This window comes from Manduca sexta, chromosome 20 (assembly GCF_014839805.1).
Source record: "Manduca sexta isolate Smith_Timp_Sample1 chromosome 20, JHU_Msex_v1.0, whole genome shotgun sequence".
In the NCBI taxonomy this organism is placed as follows: Eukaryota; Metazoa; Arthropoda; class Insecta; order Lepidoptera; family Sphingidae; genus Manduca; species Manduca sexta.
Genome location: NC_051134.1, coordinates 14,646,030 through 14,667,365, shown reverse-complemented (window position 1 = coordinate 14,667,365; position 21,336 = coordinate 14,646,030). Strand labels below are relative to the sequence as shown.

Sequence of the window (21,336 nt, the reverse complement as noted above, 5' to 3'; positions counted from 1 at the left end):
CATGCAGTATTTTATAATCTTAAGATTTTATTCGCGGATATTTTACCTTAAGTGTTTGACACTGAGTATACAAAGGGAAGAAACTTAATTTACATTAAATAAAGCTGAGCTCATGTTAAAAACTTTGGCACAATTATTCAGAGCATACCCATAACACCATGGGAATTATTAAAACATGATAATATTATGGACTCAATGCAAACGGATGTGATTCATATCGTAAAATATTTGGCCACATACCTACTCGTGTTCTTTTTCATTTACGAATGAACGAGATATGATTTATATTTATTTTAAAACTGGAAACTTCAGGGACTGAGATAGTTATATATAGAACAGAGAAACTCAATTCCCCGCATATTATAATTTTACAAACTAAGCATTACGATAACCTAACAAACCGAAATCTTTAAATACTATGGGAAGTCCAAAACATAATAAGGACAGACACGATAAATATTTCTGACGAGAACCCAGATTACTTTCTTAATAAACACAAATATTTGCAGTAATAGAAAACGATATTAGGTTTTCGCATTGTTCTCTACACATCATATTAAATATTCGTATTGTTTACCCGCCGTGTATATTGTGCGCTACAAATTGGGGTTATGCTAAGGTTTCTTACCGTTCTTTCGCCTTATTGTCTGTGTGAATATCAGTATATACGTTCTTATATTGAACGTTGTTATGCTTATCATATGATCGTCAAATTTGATTGTATCTTTAATATTTTGTATCACAACTTTTATATCGCGCGCCTACGATACGTTCACTTTCATCTTTCTCATACGTGATAGGTGTTCATAATCTAACCGAAGTCCCCGTTAGGCCACGGTCCGCGTACAATAGACAGTTAGCTATTAGATACCCTAATTCCATGCTTTCAATACTTGGCATACTTTGAGTCCCCAATAACGTAGGCACTTCTCACGGTCGCATTTTTATTAAATATGCTATCTGTTTTATAGCTGTAATACGTTTAAAATTTTTGAGTAATGTTAGATCGTTAGTTTGGCATTTAATATACGTACCAATTATGAATTATACTCAAGGTTACACACTTCTATTCCAAAAACAATTTGACATATTTCGTAGAAGATAGATGCATCCATTTTGCATTTATGAGCCACAACGTAGCACGGGAAACTGGCTAGCTAGATAGTGAAAACAATTTACATAACACGGTCAGTTTAGACTGGACGCGACGGAAGGTCTAGGTCAGCAGTGCGCATTGGGAATGACCTACATTAGCGGGTACATCGAACAATAGGTAACTGGACCGCACGGGCCGCGAATATATCAATATTTTTGATATCTGTATAGTGTATATGAATGATGCTGTTAACTAACTGGAATAGCTGCTTAGAGCTAAAGGATCGATGATCGTCATAAGAAATTCATGACGACGAAGCGCAACGGTGAGAGGCATTAAACGTGTAAAAATAGACACGAGACTTAGAATCAAGAATCAGTTCATCGATGCTAAAGAAAATACAATCAACTTCTGTGCACTCAAGGAATTCGGTGTTTATATGCAACTGCTCTAAAGGAGAGTAATGCACCAAACATCGATGCTTGAACACCCTGACACATAAATGCATTAAAATGGTAACATACATCACTGTTGACATAAATATTGTGTGGCATGACGTCAGTTGTGTACACAATACACATGTTTTTAATAGATACGTCGGAAGCGAGTAATGTTATCGCAATTTAGATAACATTGGTGACATTTCGCCCCGTTGTTATGTCATTGTTAATCAACTGTACATTATGAGTATCCATGATCGTATTTGCTTGGAGTAAATATTTTTCCTAATACGGAAATAATCTTGGACGTGTGAAGAAGGAATGAGCATGTTGAAATTATTGTTCTCTTGTAACAAAATGCGTAAAAATATAATATGCTACGAATAGCATTTATTGATATTATTGATATGAAAATGCGGCAAAACAGCTCTTTTGGTAAATTATATTTAGGTCTTGTTTTGCAAATATGTGCAGTTAAATTTACTTCCATCAATTTCTTTTACATAAATGTTTATTAGCTTTCGAGCTTCGATTTAAACGTCGCTATTTTATGTTTAATGTTGTTCTTAGCTATTTAACACTAATTACCAAACATTATCTTAATTACCCTAAATTAAGACCTTCCGAGATCTCATTATAGACACTAATTATTTTTCTATTTGTTACCAATTAGAAGAGCCATTTGATAATTGTTCACAACTTGTGAAACAATAACGAAATAAATATTTACAGCGATGCATTGAAATATGCAATATTCAAACGCTGGATCGTGAGCAATCTGCAGCAACGCGGAAATACAGGTGAAAGTGGGGTGAAAGCGGTGCGCGCGCGCAACGTTTACCTAATCGCGGAGGTGCGCGGGGCGGGGGGACGGCGGCGCAGGGGACGTGGTAGTTACGTCACCACGTTACAAATGTGAAAGTCAATGTTACATTACACTGTGCTTTTGGCACACTGGGTGACTGTTGACTGCGTGAACAGCACATACCACTTGCCGTTACCGTCACTGTAACTATTAACAAATTAGGACAGATTCAACTACACTCACATTTAACTGAATTAAAGATACAAATATAAAAATTTTATCGATGTAAGATGAAAGGCATTATAAAAATAGAATTTAATAAATAGAAGGAAAAAAGGGCTTTGATCTTTATCTAGAACTTATCGCACGATATAGCTAATACGAGCGCTGCTAAGCAATAAATAAGAAATATTTATAATGTAACAAGTTTCACTGCGAAGAATAAACTAAGAAAAGTGAAGAAGTAAAAAATTCAATATCGGCACGCGCTCACCTAAAACAAGAGAGTAAATGTACAAACGCGAAGGCATCTCACTAAATAGAGCGTGCAGAGAAAGTGGACACACTCCGTGATAACGGTTCTCAGATAGCGGGTATCTATGTGGGTCGGTAGTTGGTACTCGGTGCGCAGGCACTTACTAGCGCAAACTGCCCTTATCTACCCACCGCATTCGGTTTTGTTTGTTTACACAACACCAATTCTAATGAGTCACGTCACCAGAAACACCTCATTGCGTTCTAGCCTAGATACTCGTGAAATATCATTAAACTAGTATACATTCGGCAGTTTATCAATGAAACCCTTGACCTGGAATTAAATCAAGTGTCTGATAGCGTGACCCACTTTGGAATTTATAATTCGCGTCTTAAATCGTATGACTTGTTCGTATCGCTCGTGGGTCGTTACATTGTATGAAACTAGATTTTAATCTAATAAAGGATACTTTCTGGCGGCCCTGAAGATTTGAAGCTGTAACAAAACTATTTAATTCTTGGCGTAGGAAGTGAAGAAACAGCTTAGCTCTTTTAAAGTCCTATGGATATGGTACGTACTACTTATTATTCTAATGACATAGGGGGTTTCCTTACAGTTTTCTATTATTTGTTTCGAGGAAGTCATAAACTAATAGCGCCTAGCCCACTGAGTCAAATATACCAAGAACCTGCCAATGATTACGCAAAAAACGCGTGAAAGCCGAAGATAGAAAAAGGTCAGATGTCACAGTCTGGGAACAGAATACGAACAATATACACAACCAGCACGTTAACTGAGATTGATCTAGTATGAATAATAACAAGGGTCTTCCTCATAATGCAGCCGCTGTCTGCGTGTAGGAAACGCCAGCCGCCCGCGAGCGCGCCTTGACCCACTTACTACTGTGCCTCTCTACATGATCAACAGAACACATCTCGCAACAGTCGCTACCACGCCGATGCAATCGCGGTCCGACGTGTGCCACGCTTAAGGAAATACTCCACGATAAGCATTAATGAGCCGAACCGATTAACTGCCGTGATAAGTCACGAAACTTGATAATATTGATCCTCAAAGCTGGGTATTGTTAACAGATCGGTAGCGTCGATTTTGATATTGCCGTTTTGCTACACTAACTTCGACTTCGTTGGTTGCTTGAAATTCGTATTTAACATCACAAAACGCTTTTGTGTCGATATGCCGTGTCACAAAAATATCGATTGAAACCGCAGTAAGCCAAGGAATGTATAAATATTTAAATAAACATGGAGATAAAATGTCAACTATGTTCTAAATTTAGTGAACTTGCACCCGAGGCCGTGATGCGCGTCAGTCAATTCTCAAAGATGGCGCCCGTATATTGGCGATCTCGATATCTCATTAGGTTGCAGCCTTGCTCAACAATTCACAATGAGTAATTTATACACGTTGCAAATAGATTCAGAAGGCCAACAAAGCTAGCTACCGTGAGAATTCGTAAAGTGTACAATTGCACCTGCTAGCTGGCACTCTATTCTCTCTCGCGGTCACAACATTCTCGGGGACCCGGCGATCGTGAACGAGCTCAACACAAAAGAGACTTCGTAATTGGCGTCAAACGTGTCCTGTTTATTTTAAAGAACACCAATTACGGTTCATTAGCGGTGTTACAAGTTTTCCGATCATTTTATAGTATTTACTGTGCGCGGCACTCTATATCGCTCGTACAAGTTGGCTTGATCTCAATCTAAACACAAATACATCACAGTCCGTCGCTGACCCAATTTCAACTGTCTTTTGAGATAAAATTTCATTGAATGTTAACTATATTTATTTAAAAACTAACCACGAGCACTCGGCGAACGGCGCACCAACACGACCTCTAAGCAGGTAATTTTATAGCGCGACGAGCAGCAAAATAAAGAAAGATAAATTATTGTACTTACAATAGCCATTTAGCTGGTGAGAATCCAAACAAATAACAATCCAGTAACGACACAAATCACTTGTTTGCAAAGCATAACAAGCGAATAGTTGCAGTAAAGAGCGCACAATTCACTTTATAGTAAATCAATTAACTCCAATACGAATGTAGCGTTTCACGTACACTGAGCGTATAAATCACAAATACCACTAAGAGTTGCTTCAATAACAGTATAAATAAGATTACATAAAACCACACACACCGTATCTGGGTTCACACCCAGTTCCAAGTAGGTACCTGTAACAAGACAAAGCGGTAGTAAGTTTTATTACTTTTTGATAATAATCATAGAACGCGAACCGACCTCTACGAATGCTAAATTTGACGATAAGGCACGTGCCACTTACTTGAACTGTGTGAGTTTTAAAATGAGCACAAAATTAACTATGACGTAAAGAATTGTGTAGAAACGTTATCGCGAGACGTACAGTCGATGCGACGACCAAACGCTGACTGGCTGGCGCACTGAGGGAGGCAGGGGCGGGGAGTAGACGGAGGACAGGGGGAGGGAGAGCGTCTGGTCGACTGGTTGGTCGACCTATTGGCTCGGCACACAGGCACACACACACATAGCGAGCAATGTCAGACAGAAGATTGTAGGCTGTTTTTGTACGACACGACACGACGGCAGTCGGCACTCACGAGGTTTGTTGGAATTGACAGAAGTTGTTAAGATTAATAGTAGTATTCTCTGTTTGATTATACTATGATATGGAATGATGAGTGATCGATAGGGGATATCAATCTCGGAAACTGCGGCCGCCGCCGGGCAGTCATCCGAGAAGTGATACGCAACCTTCGGATATTCTCATGGCCACGCAACCGAGCGTAAAGGTCATCATTAAGTTTGCAGCATACAGTACTACTTCGCGAATTATTTAGAATTTAGTAGTGAACAATAAGCCACGGCTCGGGAAGGCCTTTGTCAAATACGAATCATTCTGATAACCACAACCGTCCACACCGAGCGGTACTGATAAGAAATGAAGGAAACACATGGGAGATAACTGAGATAAGGTATGATAAAAGTAGCCAAATATAAAGTAAACTTATAGACAAAGAACATAGAATTTGGCTAATATATTTTTTGCAATTGGTAGCGCCTTGCTGAAAAATAGGCTAGAATCCAGATCGACAATATTGGTGGCACAGCCTCATAATAAACACTAAGTAGCTGATTTACTATTGGTTGTCCACATGAGCCCTATAAATACTAGAGATGCAATGATCTGCATGTTGCAATTATCTTATTTTTTGAGTCGATACTACATCCTCAATAATTCCTTATTCCAAGAAAATATACACGTTCCTTATTCTGGAGTTTGTGTACATTTTCGTGTTTTTTTTTGTATAAAAAATATACACCATTACGTAAGTATCTATGTCCTATGACAAAAATCTTAAATTATAAACCATCATGCTTTTATTTAAGTATATTATGTAGATTGGACAATGATACCATAATTTTACATTTAAATTGGTCAATACGATTATCCTCTTACAATGTCAAACAAAGTCATAGAAATAATTTTATTGCAAGATAAAAGTTCCGATATTAGTAACGATACAGTATTTATGACAGTTCTTGGTAAATCGAATATAAAGTACCTCCCTAAACGAGGCACCGAACCAGTTCAATACAAAAAAACCGGTTTAGATAATTTAAAATACTAATTACAAAGCTATTTCCACAATGATATGCAAGAGCATCAAGGCCTAACGTCTGACATAATAATGTGGTTGAAGTAACAAGCATGTTTTACTCTTGGAATGCAAGTCTTATGCGCTTGACCGAAGGTATGTGCGAGGATTACACAAACGAGACGAGGTTTATTAATCGTAGTTCGTTTAAAATGATAATGAGAGAGTTAGTACGAGAGTAGGTCCGGGCTGGTTGCCGGCCGCGACTCGCAGCGTGCGTCGTGCAGTATCGCCGCGGCCCGCTGCGCATCAAAGATAAATAAAAATAAATACGCGGATAATCTCCGTGGGGGTAACGCACTTGTTTGGTTCTTCGACTCTCTCGCTCGCACACCACCGGTCGAGTTCATTTTCTCATACCTACGCCAAGTCATTGCCTTACCAGTTTTTTTAGTTTTAATGGCGGCGATACAATACGTGGCAAAACTGACGAGCCTTTCACTAACACGATCGATGGAATTTGCAAAATCATAACTTCTCCCATTTCTACAGTGTATCACCCAACGGATTTATGGCGGTAAAAAACATATTATGCTCAATTATTATATGTGTCTTATGGCGAAGATTAGAATTTATATTGCATAAACATTCTTATTTTTCCCATGGCCTTGGGATGTTTGGTAATATTGCCAAAAAATAGATTGTTCAACAAAAATTGTTAGAAATATTGCAAAACTAGCTACGTGGTCATCGGATTGCAAAACCGGCAAGGTTGAAGTAAGGTTAAGCTTGGCTCGTACGAACCTCGACGACGTCGGCGCATCGAACAACTTTGTTAGCCGCCGATCAAACATCAAGCAGTTATCTGGACATTGTCTAATTACAGTATTAGCGAATGATTAAACCTTGAGAGCTCTGCGTCCGTCCGCCACCGGGACCAGTTCTAGAGAAAGTGACGGTTTTGTGTACTTTCCAAGCGGCGCGGCTGTAGTTTCGGCGCAGCTCAGCCTCCGGTTGTGCCGTGGTACCGTTACCCTCTTTTTGCGCAACCGGGTCATGCGTTAAATTCATATCATCACAAGTCGGTTAGCAACAAAATTTCACTTGTTTCATTGTTATTACGCAACTGTTGCGTTATTGGCACGTATTGGAACCATCAGTGCTCACGACGCGCGATATCTATAACTAATTACGAGTATAGGTAAATTGGTTTGTTGTAATAGTTATTATTACGTAATAATAGGTAATTGCCACGTATTCATTACTGAAGTCATTCATTCGTTGCATATAATAGTAATTGTGTTATAATATGCTAGATGCGATGTATAGTGTTACACTTAATTGGATCTTTTATAGCGAAATCGTAAAGCTGTGCTATTAAATTATATGTGAATAGAAAGATTTAGTTTTATTTGTGCGGAGAAAATAACATTTTTTGTAGTCTGAGTAATTGAATCTGAAGTAAAAGTCTCACACAATAAACTACAGTTAGTTTATAAAGCTTAGAAGGAATGACGGTTCGCAGTGTGATTACAGTTTAAAAGTAAAATAAAAGTAATTTTGTGTGGTCCGTCCGTGGCTCTACTGCCGTTATTTGGAACGGTCCACTCTTAACCGACCGGCAAGTTACGCCTGTATTCTAGTCACTGAGAAAAATTTGAACATTTTTTAAGTGCAGTTGCTACAGTTTGCCAAATATTTTAAGAACCTAATCAACACGTGGATGTTTTAGGGTTACTGGGTCGGTTTATTCATTTATCCATACATTTTATAATAAAAATTCTCCAGCTGCGTCTCTTTGTTTGAAGGCGATAAACGCTAAAACTACCTATTTGATTTAGACGAAATTTGGTATGGAGATAGTTTAAGACCTTGGAAAGGATACAGGCTACTTTTTACCCCGGGAAAGTATACAGCGGGACTTTTATCTCGCAAAAAATCTTCATGCTGGCGAAGCCGCGAGCAAAAGCTAATACTTTACGTTAATGATAGCATAAGAATTTCATAAACCATAACAGGCAATGCCACTTAAAATCGACCCGCCAATGACTTGAAGGGCCCTTAGTTGCAAAGACACTTTGTATGTCGAGGAATCGTACCCTTATCATTTAATTGTAGGGTCCTAGGTACACGTATCGTGTTGCTAAATAACCTATTTCGTTCGAGAAGTATTTACGTATAAAATCGCAGTGCTTCTTCGTGAGCGATATAGCTTAATAAATTGCTACTCATTGAAAACTACAGAGTGAAATATTTTAAGCTAATTTATTGCAAGTCTACACAAACACTTGAGATACTTAGATTGCGAAAAAAATGCATTAGTATTTTTTTTTTCAAATATATCTCAGTCTCAATAAGATCTACATTTAAATTTTTAAAGGTTATAATTATAATTATTATTGTTTTGTTAGTAGAGGTCGCAAATTTAAAAATCCTATATATGTAAAGTATTTAAGAATATTCATTTTAACATCTGTCTTTTAAGCAGAGAAAACAAAAAAAAACTAAAATAAAATTTATGTAAATCGTAAAACGGTGTCTGAAAATTGTTTTTTTAATAAGTTTAATGTTTATGTGCTATATTTTAAAGTTGAATTTAGGAAGAAATCAGCTATTTCTATATCTTGTGATTAGAGTAATTATTTTACTACACAATTATTACTTAAAGTAATTCATTATGCGAAAACGATAAATTTTTGTAACACCTTTACGGATCTATATATTTGTTTCCAATCATAATATTATATCTAATCAATAACACACACTTCCTCGTAACGACAAAATTAAATTATCATTTGAAATTAATAAGTTGCGTCAACGTTATCGTAATATTTTGACGACATACAAAAATTATAAACATTAGTTTAATTATTTTGTTTATTGACGTATCTACTTGTTGCTACATATGTGTTATCTATAACCTTATCAGTAAGTTACGTTCAATGACACTTCCTTATCTGACAAATAGCCGTATTCATTTGCTATTTAATTTATCTCAACGCTTAAGGTGATAACAATTAACGAGATACAGATGACACTCTGTCATAGAGCATATATTAAAAAATGTATGGCGTTTTTGAGATATTTTTTACTTCTACTTATATTATTAGCTTTGCCTCTCCTCTTCTACTTAACTTTATCTTGGTCGAACATAGTTAGAAAGAAAATTAGGCCTAGAATATAATTAAAAGCAAATTATAACCTTTAAAGTAAACAAAACACCTATTCTTATGGTAGTACATAATTATAGAATCATCGCATTAATATTAAACAGTGTTCAAGCATGGAAATCAATTTGCGACATCCAAATAATGGCTATTGTACGTAGGTAATAAAAAGTAGTATGTTCGAACTCAAAGTAAAATACAAAATATTGTGAATGTGTTTAAATGTTAGAATTAAGACTATAAACCACTGAAACAATAGGAATAGAATTTGCTACACAAATAGACAAATTCCTAGATTAACTGACATGCTGTCTTTAGCAGTGTATGCCACTGTAGAAACCTTTAACAGTAGCATATTTATTACAGAAAATGTCTTTCGAATTGTAGTAAATATAAATAAAACTTAACTTTTTTGCTGTTTTGTACCAATTAATTTGTTTTTTGTATTACCTAAAAGCTAATGCCAATAAATTTATTACCTTTGACATTCCTTCTCGATCACTAACGTTTTGTTATCGTGCCAGCCTTTAAAAAATATTACTGACGTTTTATATATTTTTACAATACTACATCTGCTTAAGGAACGCGAGTTTATTTTGAAAGACGAATACGATTAATTATTATACAAAAGATTTAGTAGAGACTTCTATATTTTCAAAAATGCCACGTAGAAAAATTCTAATAGGTCTAAACAAGTTTTTAATTCTCTATAAGTGGAGCACAGCGTATAGCAACGTAAGCGAATTGCACCGCGGCACGAGCTGACCTTGCCTTACTCACGGACACCACAATTGGGTCAGTGGGTCGGCAAAATTTGCGTTTTTTCACATGCCGCATTCTTGAGACGCGTTCTCATCAGGTGTTGCATTTCAACAGGAAGACTTAACGAAACTAATTTCGCTTAAATGTTTGATAATAAATATATAGATTTAGAGCGAATGTTCTAATTTTTTACTAAATTTTAGTTATACTTTAGTATAATAATTAACGTACTTGGTTATTTGTACGCGGGGTTTATTTACCTACAAATATTTATGTATAAATATTGAATGTATCGACTACCTGTGGAAATAATCTGAGAACTTACTATTTGACCGCATCGCACGGGTTTGCGTGGGACATTGATAAGTATATTATGTTTCTATACAATTTGATTCCGGTTAATTCGTGTTACATGTCATAATGTGGGTTTTTTGTAGTCAAGGAAATCAAATTCGTGAGTTACTTGATAAGTTATCATCGCCTATGGTGACAATTTATAGCAAATTATGAGTGTGTGTCCTTTAAAGATGGCGATAGACGTTTGAAGATAGTAGGTACGTATTCTGGATTTTCGATAACCTCTGAATCGTGATGTGAAGAACAATAAGACAGATGCTATTTTCACTTGATTATTATATTTCCTGTTCCTGACTCGGTTATAATTTAATATCTACTACAAATACTAGATAGCAAAGGTTGGGATGTAATAGCATTTTTTATCTTACTCTCTGTTACACTGGCTTACTATTTAAGGTAGAGAAGGTCAAATAAGTTCCCATATGCGTATTCATTAATTGAACAGTCTGGGCACTTTTTGTAAGTTGTTAAGACTTAAGACCCTTCGCAAGCTACTTTGTCTACCATAAGAACGACTTACTCTACTTTAAGAAATATAAATATAAATTAATTTTTAATTGACCTAGCACAATAAAAACTTACAAGTAACCGCGTGATATTTTTATAAATTCGTTGAACACTTCAAGCGAACTTACAAACTCCTCGACAATAGGTTCCCGAGTTCCCATTAAAGTTATTTCTGAACAAACATAAACCAAATAAAGTGCAATAAATTGCCATGAATACGCCTGAGAAAATACGAGTATTAGATGCCTTTACACGGACATCTGATAACGATCGTCTGACGGTATTTCTGCTATAAGTACGCGTAGGCAGCAAGCACTTCTCCAGACTTATTGCCTATCTTATATTCTGTTTATTGAATTTTCCACTTTAACGTTCCTAGTTTAATATATTTGTTATTGCATGGAAAAGAGATTAGTTTTACATCTTTATTGATAACAAACATGTCTGACGATATTGTGTCAGACGTAAAGGGTTTCAAGTTGGTTCTTGATGATTATTGTTTTATTTTTATTAGATTATTATGATTGATTAAAATATTCATAGTTACGATATTAACGTTCTTTTCATTTGTAATTTAAAAATAATTGAACCAAGAACATAGTTTTAATATGTAAAATAATTTTAGCTTGAAAACAAATAATTTATCATATCAAAATTACATATCACATAATTTTGAATGCTAATATGTCGTATCTATGGTAAAGTAGACTAGTGTTATCTACATACTGATTATCTTTATAATACATCAGTCTATTAACCGGTGATTAGACGTTTACATAATTATATAACTGTATGAATTATGAAGCGAAGGGGATATGGTATGATTTCCATTTGTACCGCCGCCGCGTGATCTCTATTATACGTATGTTATTAAATACTAGTTGACCTGACAGACGTTGTCCCGTCTTAACTATGAATTTGCAGCGCGCATTCTGTCAATCGCTGACAGTTATTTCAAACTATAGACAGTTATAAAAAAATAATATTTTCGTTAAGTTTTCTTAAATTTTCCGCGCATTTTTTTTTTTTTTTTCTTTCATAAGAACCTTCTTCTGACAACAATTAACACAACAAAAAAAGAATTTGCGAAATTGATCTAACCGTTCATAGAAATAGATATTAATTTTTATATATAAGTATAGATTAAGATTATATGTACTATACATATTTGCAAATCTTCTAATTCAATCAAAATGTACATGGAAAACTACGTCAGAGGCGACCTTAGGGGAAGGCGAAGGTGGAAGGAAGGAGATGCCTTGGAGGACCTTTTACGATCTTCAAGACGAAACTGTTAAAATCGGGGAACTTTTTTTTTGCTCCAACTAGGGCCTCGCGTCGTTTTGATCAGTGAGCGAAATTGTAAGACATCTAGTAACAATATTACATTCAGTTGTTGTTTAGTAATTTAGTGTATTGTCACAACGTTTCAGTAAACTTCAACGTTATTCAGTAAGTATATTCTGCCGGGCATAGGCACAAATACTTAGTAATATTTCAACTACAGAACCTGGGCCTGATTAAGTTATATTTCTGTGGTTTAAGCTTTAATTCGAAATTATTTTCAATTTAGAGATTTATATTTTTTGAAAAACTATACAAATAGACTTTAAGTAAGAAAATGTAAAAAAATATGAACCTTCTTAAACACATTTTTCAATAATCTAAAGAAAACAACACAATCAATAAATTAAGTACTTTAACTTATGAAAATACTCAACGAAGAAATGAACCGGAGAAATAGAAATCAACCAGCGACTAAAGTATTGTAAAGGCGACAATGATCGTTCTATAAGAAGCGTTTTAGGCGAGTTTACGGATCGCACGACACCCGACCTATCCATAACGAGTACCCTAACCACGAGCGCAGGTAGTTGACCTTCGGTAAACTAGGGTTGGGGCTTCAACACACTAAAAAAGCCATGCCCTTTACGATTTGATATGGAACAAAAAATCTCAGCTGATCGAGAACAGAACCGGACTGCAGGTGCCACATGTTGTTAGTTTTTGTTCGAATTTCGAAATATCTGTCATTGTATTATTTTTTCTGTCATCCTAACGTAAATAAAGTATGGCTATGTTATCTCTGCTTTTTGATATTTTATGGTTTCTGTATATGGTTCCTTCCAGGCGATTGTTAACAGTACGTTACATTTATGTTAGGGCACCTCACTAGTTTCAGGTAAAACTTGTTAATTATCGCATCAAACAGCTAATGTAAATAGTACTCATTTATAACCATTTATTTGGAGTACACATTAATAGACGCCTTTTGTATTTGGTTGACTTATACATTTATGTGACAAGAAGCATTTCTTCAGGAGCAGTAAAACAGACCATAAATAAGTTAAAATGGCTATTATAAGTTGATTAATTATTCCCAATGAATCAAATTTTAATAAGTATTGAACGATATTGAGTCATATAATTTTTTAAGATGTTACACTACTTAGGCCTCTTTTAATGTTTTAGAACTACTTTAATTACGTTACAGTGATGTAATATAATTTTATATCTTTGCAATGTATGTAGTATATAAAAGACCGGCAAACAACTTTAACACACTAGAGCGCGGCGTGGTGGGATTTCTTTCTATTATAATTTAGTTATGATTTATAACTTACCACTTACTTAAACCATCTGTAAGCAACCTCCAATATGAATATAGAGTGAAAAGCTAAGAATATACTTACACTCCTAAAATAACTTTGTCTTCAAACTTGAAATTGCGAAGACGTAGTCCTAAGACGATATAAGATCCCTGACCTTTGACATTGTGCAAGGAATAATTAAAAAGATGAAAACTCCCAGACAATGTAGAGCGGTGTGCTGGGAGTGAAGAGCCTACGCGTAGACAACGATGTCTAGACTCGACAGAGTGCGTTGGCGGGATTCACTCCCGACGCTGTTCTACCGCGCCGTCTACAGTCTACACATAAAAGTAATTCCTCCCGTTTTTCTACGGAGCGGTGATAGCCTAGTTCGGTGTGGAACGGACTGCCAAGACGAATGTCCGCAGGTTCAAATCCCAAGGGCACACACCTCTGACTTTTCTAAAAAATCATGTGTGTATTCTTTGTGAATTTATCGTTCGCTTTAACGGTGAAGGAAAACATGGTGAGGAAACCTGCGCATCTGAGAAGATCTCTATAGGAATTTCGAAGATGTGTGTAGTCTACCAATCCGCACTAGGCCAGCGTGGTGGACTAAGGCCTAATCCCTCTCAGTAGTAGACGAGGCCCGTGCTCAGCAGTGGGTTTTGGGCAGTATAGTGTAAGATGTTTTTGCGTAAATATCTGTGCAAAATTCTTCATACTTTATCCCCATCCAATTATTTCACGATTTATACGCATAATTAATTACGCATACTATTTTATTTCAACAAACAAACATAATATCCTTAATTGTCATATTTCTTATTGGAAATGGCGAGTTGTTCATTACTCATTTTATTGGTATAAACCAAAGATAATATAACACTACCTTAGAATATTTACCAAAACTACACTACTACATGTGGTTTCCACACATAAGGCGCGTCATTTTATACACTTTTTGAATAAGAAAAGACATAATTATTAAACAAAGGTTTGGAATTTCACAAGACGCTTGCGTACGTGGTTTTAGTCTCTCTAGACTAATTTATACTAAAGACGACTTTATACCAAAAAGTAATTAACAAAGAAAACTATAACTAAAAACATGGGTAATTAATAAGATGACCCATAGATATTATTCGAGGTCGAATTGAAACAATGACACCGCGTGAATCACCTGTGTGGCGTGTTGGCGGTTCGACATTGGACGGTTACGAGAAAATATACACTCTCTGGATATCATAAAGAAGTTATATGCAATTTACTATATTATATTCATATAAAGCATCAGCATCTTCTTACTGATGTTTAAATGCTGCCACAGTATAAAGTCGCAATTTCACACAAATATTTTCTTCAAACAGAAACAAATTTAGCAGAAAACAACAAACAAATTAGAAGTATATATATTATATGTATAAAATTAAGACGTTTATTGGTAAGTATCTTGTTAAAAATTTAATTGATACAAACAAGATAACGATCTCCTAATAACTATGAAGTTATTAATTTTTGTAGTAAAACCTGGTTTTGTATTAATATAATACGTAATATTAAGTACCTGCTTACAATATAGTTAAAAATGATAATTACCGGCAGATAACTATTAGTTACCTATACCTGTTTACAATCGAGATATAAGACAAAAAGCTAAATGAATGGAATATTAACAAAAACAAATATATGGACGGACGCTATGTGCATTACTGGCTCCCCTCGCAGCGCCATAAGTGTCGTAACGTATAGATTTTTCGAACCAAAATCATTATCCCTATTCTGGAGATCGTTTACAATGCTATTCGTTTTATTTTTTGTGAGTCTGTCCTAACAAATGGCTACAGATGTTGCGCAAGTCGAAGGCCGACGACAATGTCGCGGTACATTTAAGTCGCCGAGGTACATTGTTCGCGTAAATTATTTGACTCTGCTGAGTTGAAAACCAAATAATTTGTTCCATCCTTACATGCGTTTTACTTGAATTATACTTTTTTGTTGCTATTCTACCATTTTACATCCGCATTCCGTCATTTAACAATGAACGCTACTGTTTACACACTTTGTAATACTCTTCGCTATCTACTTTAATAATAATACTCTTATACCATCTTCTAAAGATATTTTAAAACTATATAATAAAAATAAACAAGGACGGTAAAGGTTAAACGAACAGGTTAACAACGGTTGACAAACGAACCACACGCAACACGACGACGCGACGCGACGGAGGGAAGAATAGCGTGCGTCAATACGAACGCGTTCGGGCGTTCGAAACTGTGTTGATCGGGCGCGGGGTGCGCTAACAAATAATAATAACTCGCAGCGATTACAAGCGAGTCATCGACCTTCGAAAAATCTGACCTGCGCCGCGCGCCCGCACCGCCCGCGCCCGCGCCCGCGCCGCAAGGTTGCGACCACGACGCCCGACACGCCAGTTACCACTCGACTATTTGCTCTTTACTCGATACGAAATACGAATACTTCAAACACGCATCCTATAGCCGATTATATTTATATGTACCTAATGTTAATCGTTCAATGACTCACACTGTATTTGTTATGCTAAACCTGCTGAAAACGTTTACACTCAATTATCATGTTTCATGTAAAGTATCGTATTCGTATACTTAATTTATTGATTGTAATGAGTAGTATCTTCTGTCATTGCCTGACCTCTCTTGGCGGAATTGGCGAACTCAAGGTATTCAACTCGGCAAAAGTGCAAAAACTCGTCTTTCTTGCGAACGATCTCGATAATATATTAATCCGCTCGGGTCACAAAATATCAACAAACTATCAAGGTGATCCTAATAGAATTCAGCGATGTTGTGAATACATTAGCGTACTAAGAAGAAGAATATGAGAATCGATGTATTGATCAGCACAGAGAGTGCTCGACGGGGGATGTTGTAAACAAGTGCGAAGTTTACCAAACAGGTGTGTCATCACTCCACCACACGTGGCCTGTTTAGTTTGACGCGCGTTATGCCAGGTCACCGTATCCAAAACGTCAATTTTCCTGAGTAAACACGAGAACGACGACTCCGCAGTACTCGGCTTTTGCAATTTTAATCGTCGACATCAAATCTATTAAAACTCCGCAATGACAACTGGATTGTAAATTGTAGACGGCAGAACACACAGTCACTGTGACAAATAATTGTCAAGCAAATACGTGGATTTTTTTGCCATGATCGTATCGTACAGTTGGGAGTAAATGAGGTTGATGGAGGTGAACACCCCGCCAAGGAAAACCGTTGACCCTATCCGCCAGATCCGCCAACATAATGTGCTATGCGTACGAAAATCTACAGCTTAAATATACCTCACGTTTATTAATTGCTTTATCGTATACTTCGTAATTTATTTAGTTGTTTCGAGTATGTTTAGGGAAAAATTAAGTGGGAATATAAGTAATTCATCATTCCTTTTACTGACGTTAAATGTGCAATTTATTAGTCATTGTACTGAGTACTTATATTATTTATATATTGTTTTATTCCCAGTATTTACGGCACAGTTTTATTAAAATGGTTTTAAATAAAATGGAATACATTACATAGTTTATATTACATAGTGGCATGACGAATACATAATAAATAAGAACCGACATCGAAAAAATTGCATAACTTTGACTTCGTATTTTGTAGATCTCTTTATTGCTTTGTTGCTACAATAAAAAAATAAAAACTGAGTATTTCGTAAAACTATAGGAACTCTTAATATTATGACTTCTTGGGTACCGGTAACCAAGAGCGTGACCGTTAATTAATACTCGTTTTTGGAAGATGGCGCTAGTAGAATAATTTTAGTCTATTCTTTTGTAAATTATCCTTAGTTTTGATTTTTGTGTGTCCAATATACACTCTTAGCTTCCTGAGGTGTTATATAAACAATGCCTCATTTTATTAAAATTGTTTCAGAAGTTCCAAGTGTAGTGTCACAAAAAATATATAACCAACCAGGTATATACCATCATACTGTCTGGGTATAACAGTAAAATTAATACATTCAAGCCAATTATTACAATATAAAAATGTTGTACAACAAAATATTATAAAAACAATAACTTAAAAGTACTAAAAACAGTTGTATTTTAATAAGCTCATTAAAATGTACTTAAATACATCATTACAATATATAAATATTAAATTTGCCACAATATATTCATGAATGTTGCATAAGAATTAATATAATACATTTGGATAAGTCACTTCCTGGATCATACGTATAAGTTTTAGTTTCTTGTATAACTGATGTTATCTTCGAGTAACTATTCTAATCAAGGACTAGTGCTTCTATGCGCCAAGTATATATGTATATCTATAAGTTCCATCAAAATCTTATCAAAGGTGAAGTATTTGAAGGATGATTATGCGCTGCTGTATTAGGGTTAACTAATACGAAATATTATCTGACAACTGATTTAGCTAATTAGCCTATTTCAACACAATGAAAATGTTATCAACGTTTAATGCAAATTAGGTATTTCTTTGTAAATTATAGTAAAATGTCAAAAAACGGCCTACATACATTTTATATTCTTTTTATTTAAAAATCTTAAATCCGAACTCCTTTTTATTATGTCTTCATCACCAATTAACGATGATCTAGTACATATTTGCTGGTGGTAAGATATATTTTATATGCACCCTGATAGCGACCACCGCAGATGTTAAAATCCGCTATAGTGGCCCACGTAAGTGTGTCGCGTTCCGGGATGAGCCTGTGTATATCCAGTTCCAACAGGCCGGCATAATTGTGTTGACTGTTGAGGGGTAAACATTTTTCGCCAGTCCTCATTCTATTGGACCTTCCTCCCAACTCCACTTACCGTCAGGTGCAGTGGGGTCACTTTGCCGCGCGCGTATAAATCATAATCCGCAGAGCTTGGTACAATACATTTTTTGTGATGCAATCTATCAAAAGATATATAAATAAAGACAAATCTAAGACCACTCATCATTCGACTCTATCTGCAGTTGCTTAGTAAGTAAAATTAATGTCGTTTGTTAAGCATATTAATAGGGAAGTAAAAAACGTTTAATAAGCAACTGCAAAGTCGTGTCGTCGGTAAATAGGTGCCATCACGTGGTGCAGCGATTGGAAATGCTAGAATACCGTTAACGTTAACGTTGTAGTAACGTGTCACGTAACCTTCCGCGTTAACGTTAATATTTACTAACAATATGAGTAACATTTTTATACGAGTCTACTACTTGATCGTGTTTGTTAATTACACTTGGAAATATAGATGTTTTATACCACTGTTGTAGGTACGTACTTGGTCAAACTATTAGCAAATAAACTAAATGATTGGAAACGTTATTTATTTAAGTTATTTGTCGAGCGATACGGTCGTTTTAGTGAATGAATTGACATTTATTTCCACGAATGTGGTTACATTATAGAGTACAGCAAATTTTCTTATCACAATAGAAAATTCTAGAAGAAAGAGGGCAGGAGGTTGGAGTATAAAAATGCAAATAGTTTATGAATAAACACCAAACAACAGACTGCGAGCCCGAACACGACCGAACCCGCTCGGACCTTGAACTTTACTTAACAATATCTCGGAAATTTTATTAATCAACTTAACTCGTTTGCCGACTGGCGTTAGTCATTAGTTATCAACACCAAACAAAATGATATTTCTTATACACAATATAGTCAGATCGATTTTAGTGTTTTGAAGCGGTTTGTTTTAATAACAGCAACAGAATTAGCCATGGGTCCTCCATTTTTATTTCTAGTTGAGACAAACATTGCAATCAGTCTTTACATTCTGGAAAGTTAATAAACATAGTAGAGTCGAGTCATACTAGTTCTCTCCGATGAGTCGTGTTACAAAGCGATCTAAAAAGGCTCACTCTGACGTCTATACTATTATTAAAAATAAATCGGTTAGAATTTATATTCTATTAGATATAGATATAGATATTAAACCAGAATAATATATATATATATATATATATATATATATATATATATATATATATATATATGGCATTAATATAAACGTGTTGTTAACATCCTAACACATCACTGTTAAAATTTGCAAATCTACCCACTGCCACCTGCATCGACAAACGCGACAGCTATTAGAAGATATTTCTCATTCGAAGGTAGTTGCAACTAATTGATATAACGATTTGAGTGCGGAGGCGCAATGTGGGTGGGATATGAACTCATTACCGCGCGAAGATGATCTGACTATAATCCGAGATTAAACAGACAATGGTGTGATTGATGATGAATGCTCCGTGAAAGACGTCGAGCATTATTTTAAACGCGTTTTCTACGAATGTTAGTTGCTTATTACTATTAAATTATGTATCGTATGGTGAAAAATATACAGTCCAATTTATTTTTGCTAATAGGATCGCCAGGGAAAAAATACACTTTTTCAAATGTCAAAGAAAAACGATCAAACTGAATAAATGAATGACATTAAAATATATACTGAATTTTTCTCAGAATAATGACTAACCCAGAATTTGGTATGTGATTATGTACACTATAACCATAATAATAAAAAATAATATCAGGTAATTAGTATCTACGTATGCAAACGTCACTCAAAGATTGTAAAAGTAAAATCGATAGTAATGATGACGATATAAAAATAATGACCAGTGATTATTATTATTTTTTATCCTACGCTTGAATGACTACGAAGAACGGATTGATAAATTTTGGCAATTCATTATTATTATCTATATTACAATTGAATATGCAATTTCGAAAAGGGCAAATCTCATAAATATAAAATATCTAGAAATGTATATATAATACCAAATACAAAAATCTGTAATTTTTTATTACTAATTGAACCCAAATTGTAACCCAAAAATAAAATAACTAAATTTTACAATACCTTAGAATAATAAAGCTTCTCCATTTCCTGAAATATTTTCATTTTCAGACATGTGCCCTTTTTGAAATAGCATATTCAATTATACAGAAACTAGTCAACTGTATCAACTATAATCTTGAATAGCCATATATTGACCCCATTTATGAAAAAATAATAGTTACGAACCGTTATAAACTGACTCCTATAAGCAACAATAAAGTCATCAATAATTATATATCATGCGCGCCTCATATCTCCATAACAGACGCCACGATGGGCAGTAGGCCATGGTAATCAAAATATTTGACCCCATAATTGAAATGAAATGATTTATTTGAATCTGTAAAATGTTATCCATTATTTAGATTCCGTCAATATTAACTCTACCACCAGTTCGGAAAGCAGTTTTCACCAGAGAAGAACGGGCAAGAAACTCTGGTGTTGCTCTTTTCAATCAGTGTAGGGTAAAGACTACAAGTACATGATAAAGTAAGAAGAAAAAAAACAAAAAAAGTTTAGAGCAGTTCATTTATAGGCTCGTGAAATAAGGAATAAATTAATTTAATTTTTTATATGACTGCACAACCCTCTCAGGAATCATGAAATTTCTCTATTATCCTTATAATTATTTCCTCCCAGTACCTCTAGCAATTAGAAATTAGAAATGTAAGCG

General features: G+C 35.2%; 1 protein-coding gene across 1 annotated transcript in view; it reads right to left on the bottom strand.

Annotated features, from left to right (window-relative positions):
* Positions 1–21,336, bottom strand: part of LOC115447617 — a 75,039-nt gene that overhangs the window by 34,452 nt on the left and 19,251 nt on the right. Inside the window, 1 exon segment of the mRNA XM_030174771.2 lies at positions 4,742–5,016. The gene's annotated coding sequence lies outside the window, so the exon portion shown is untranslated.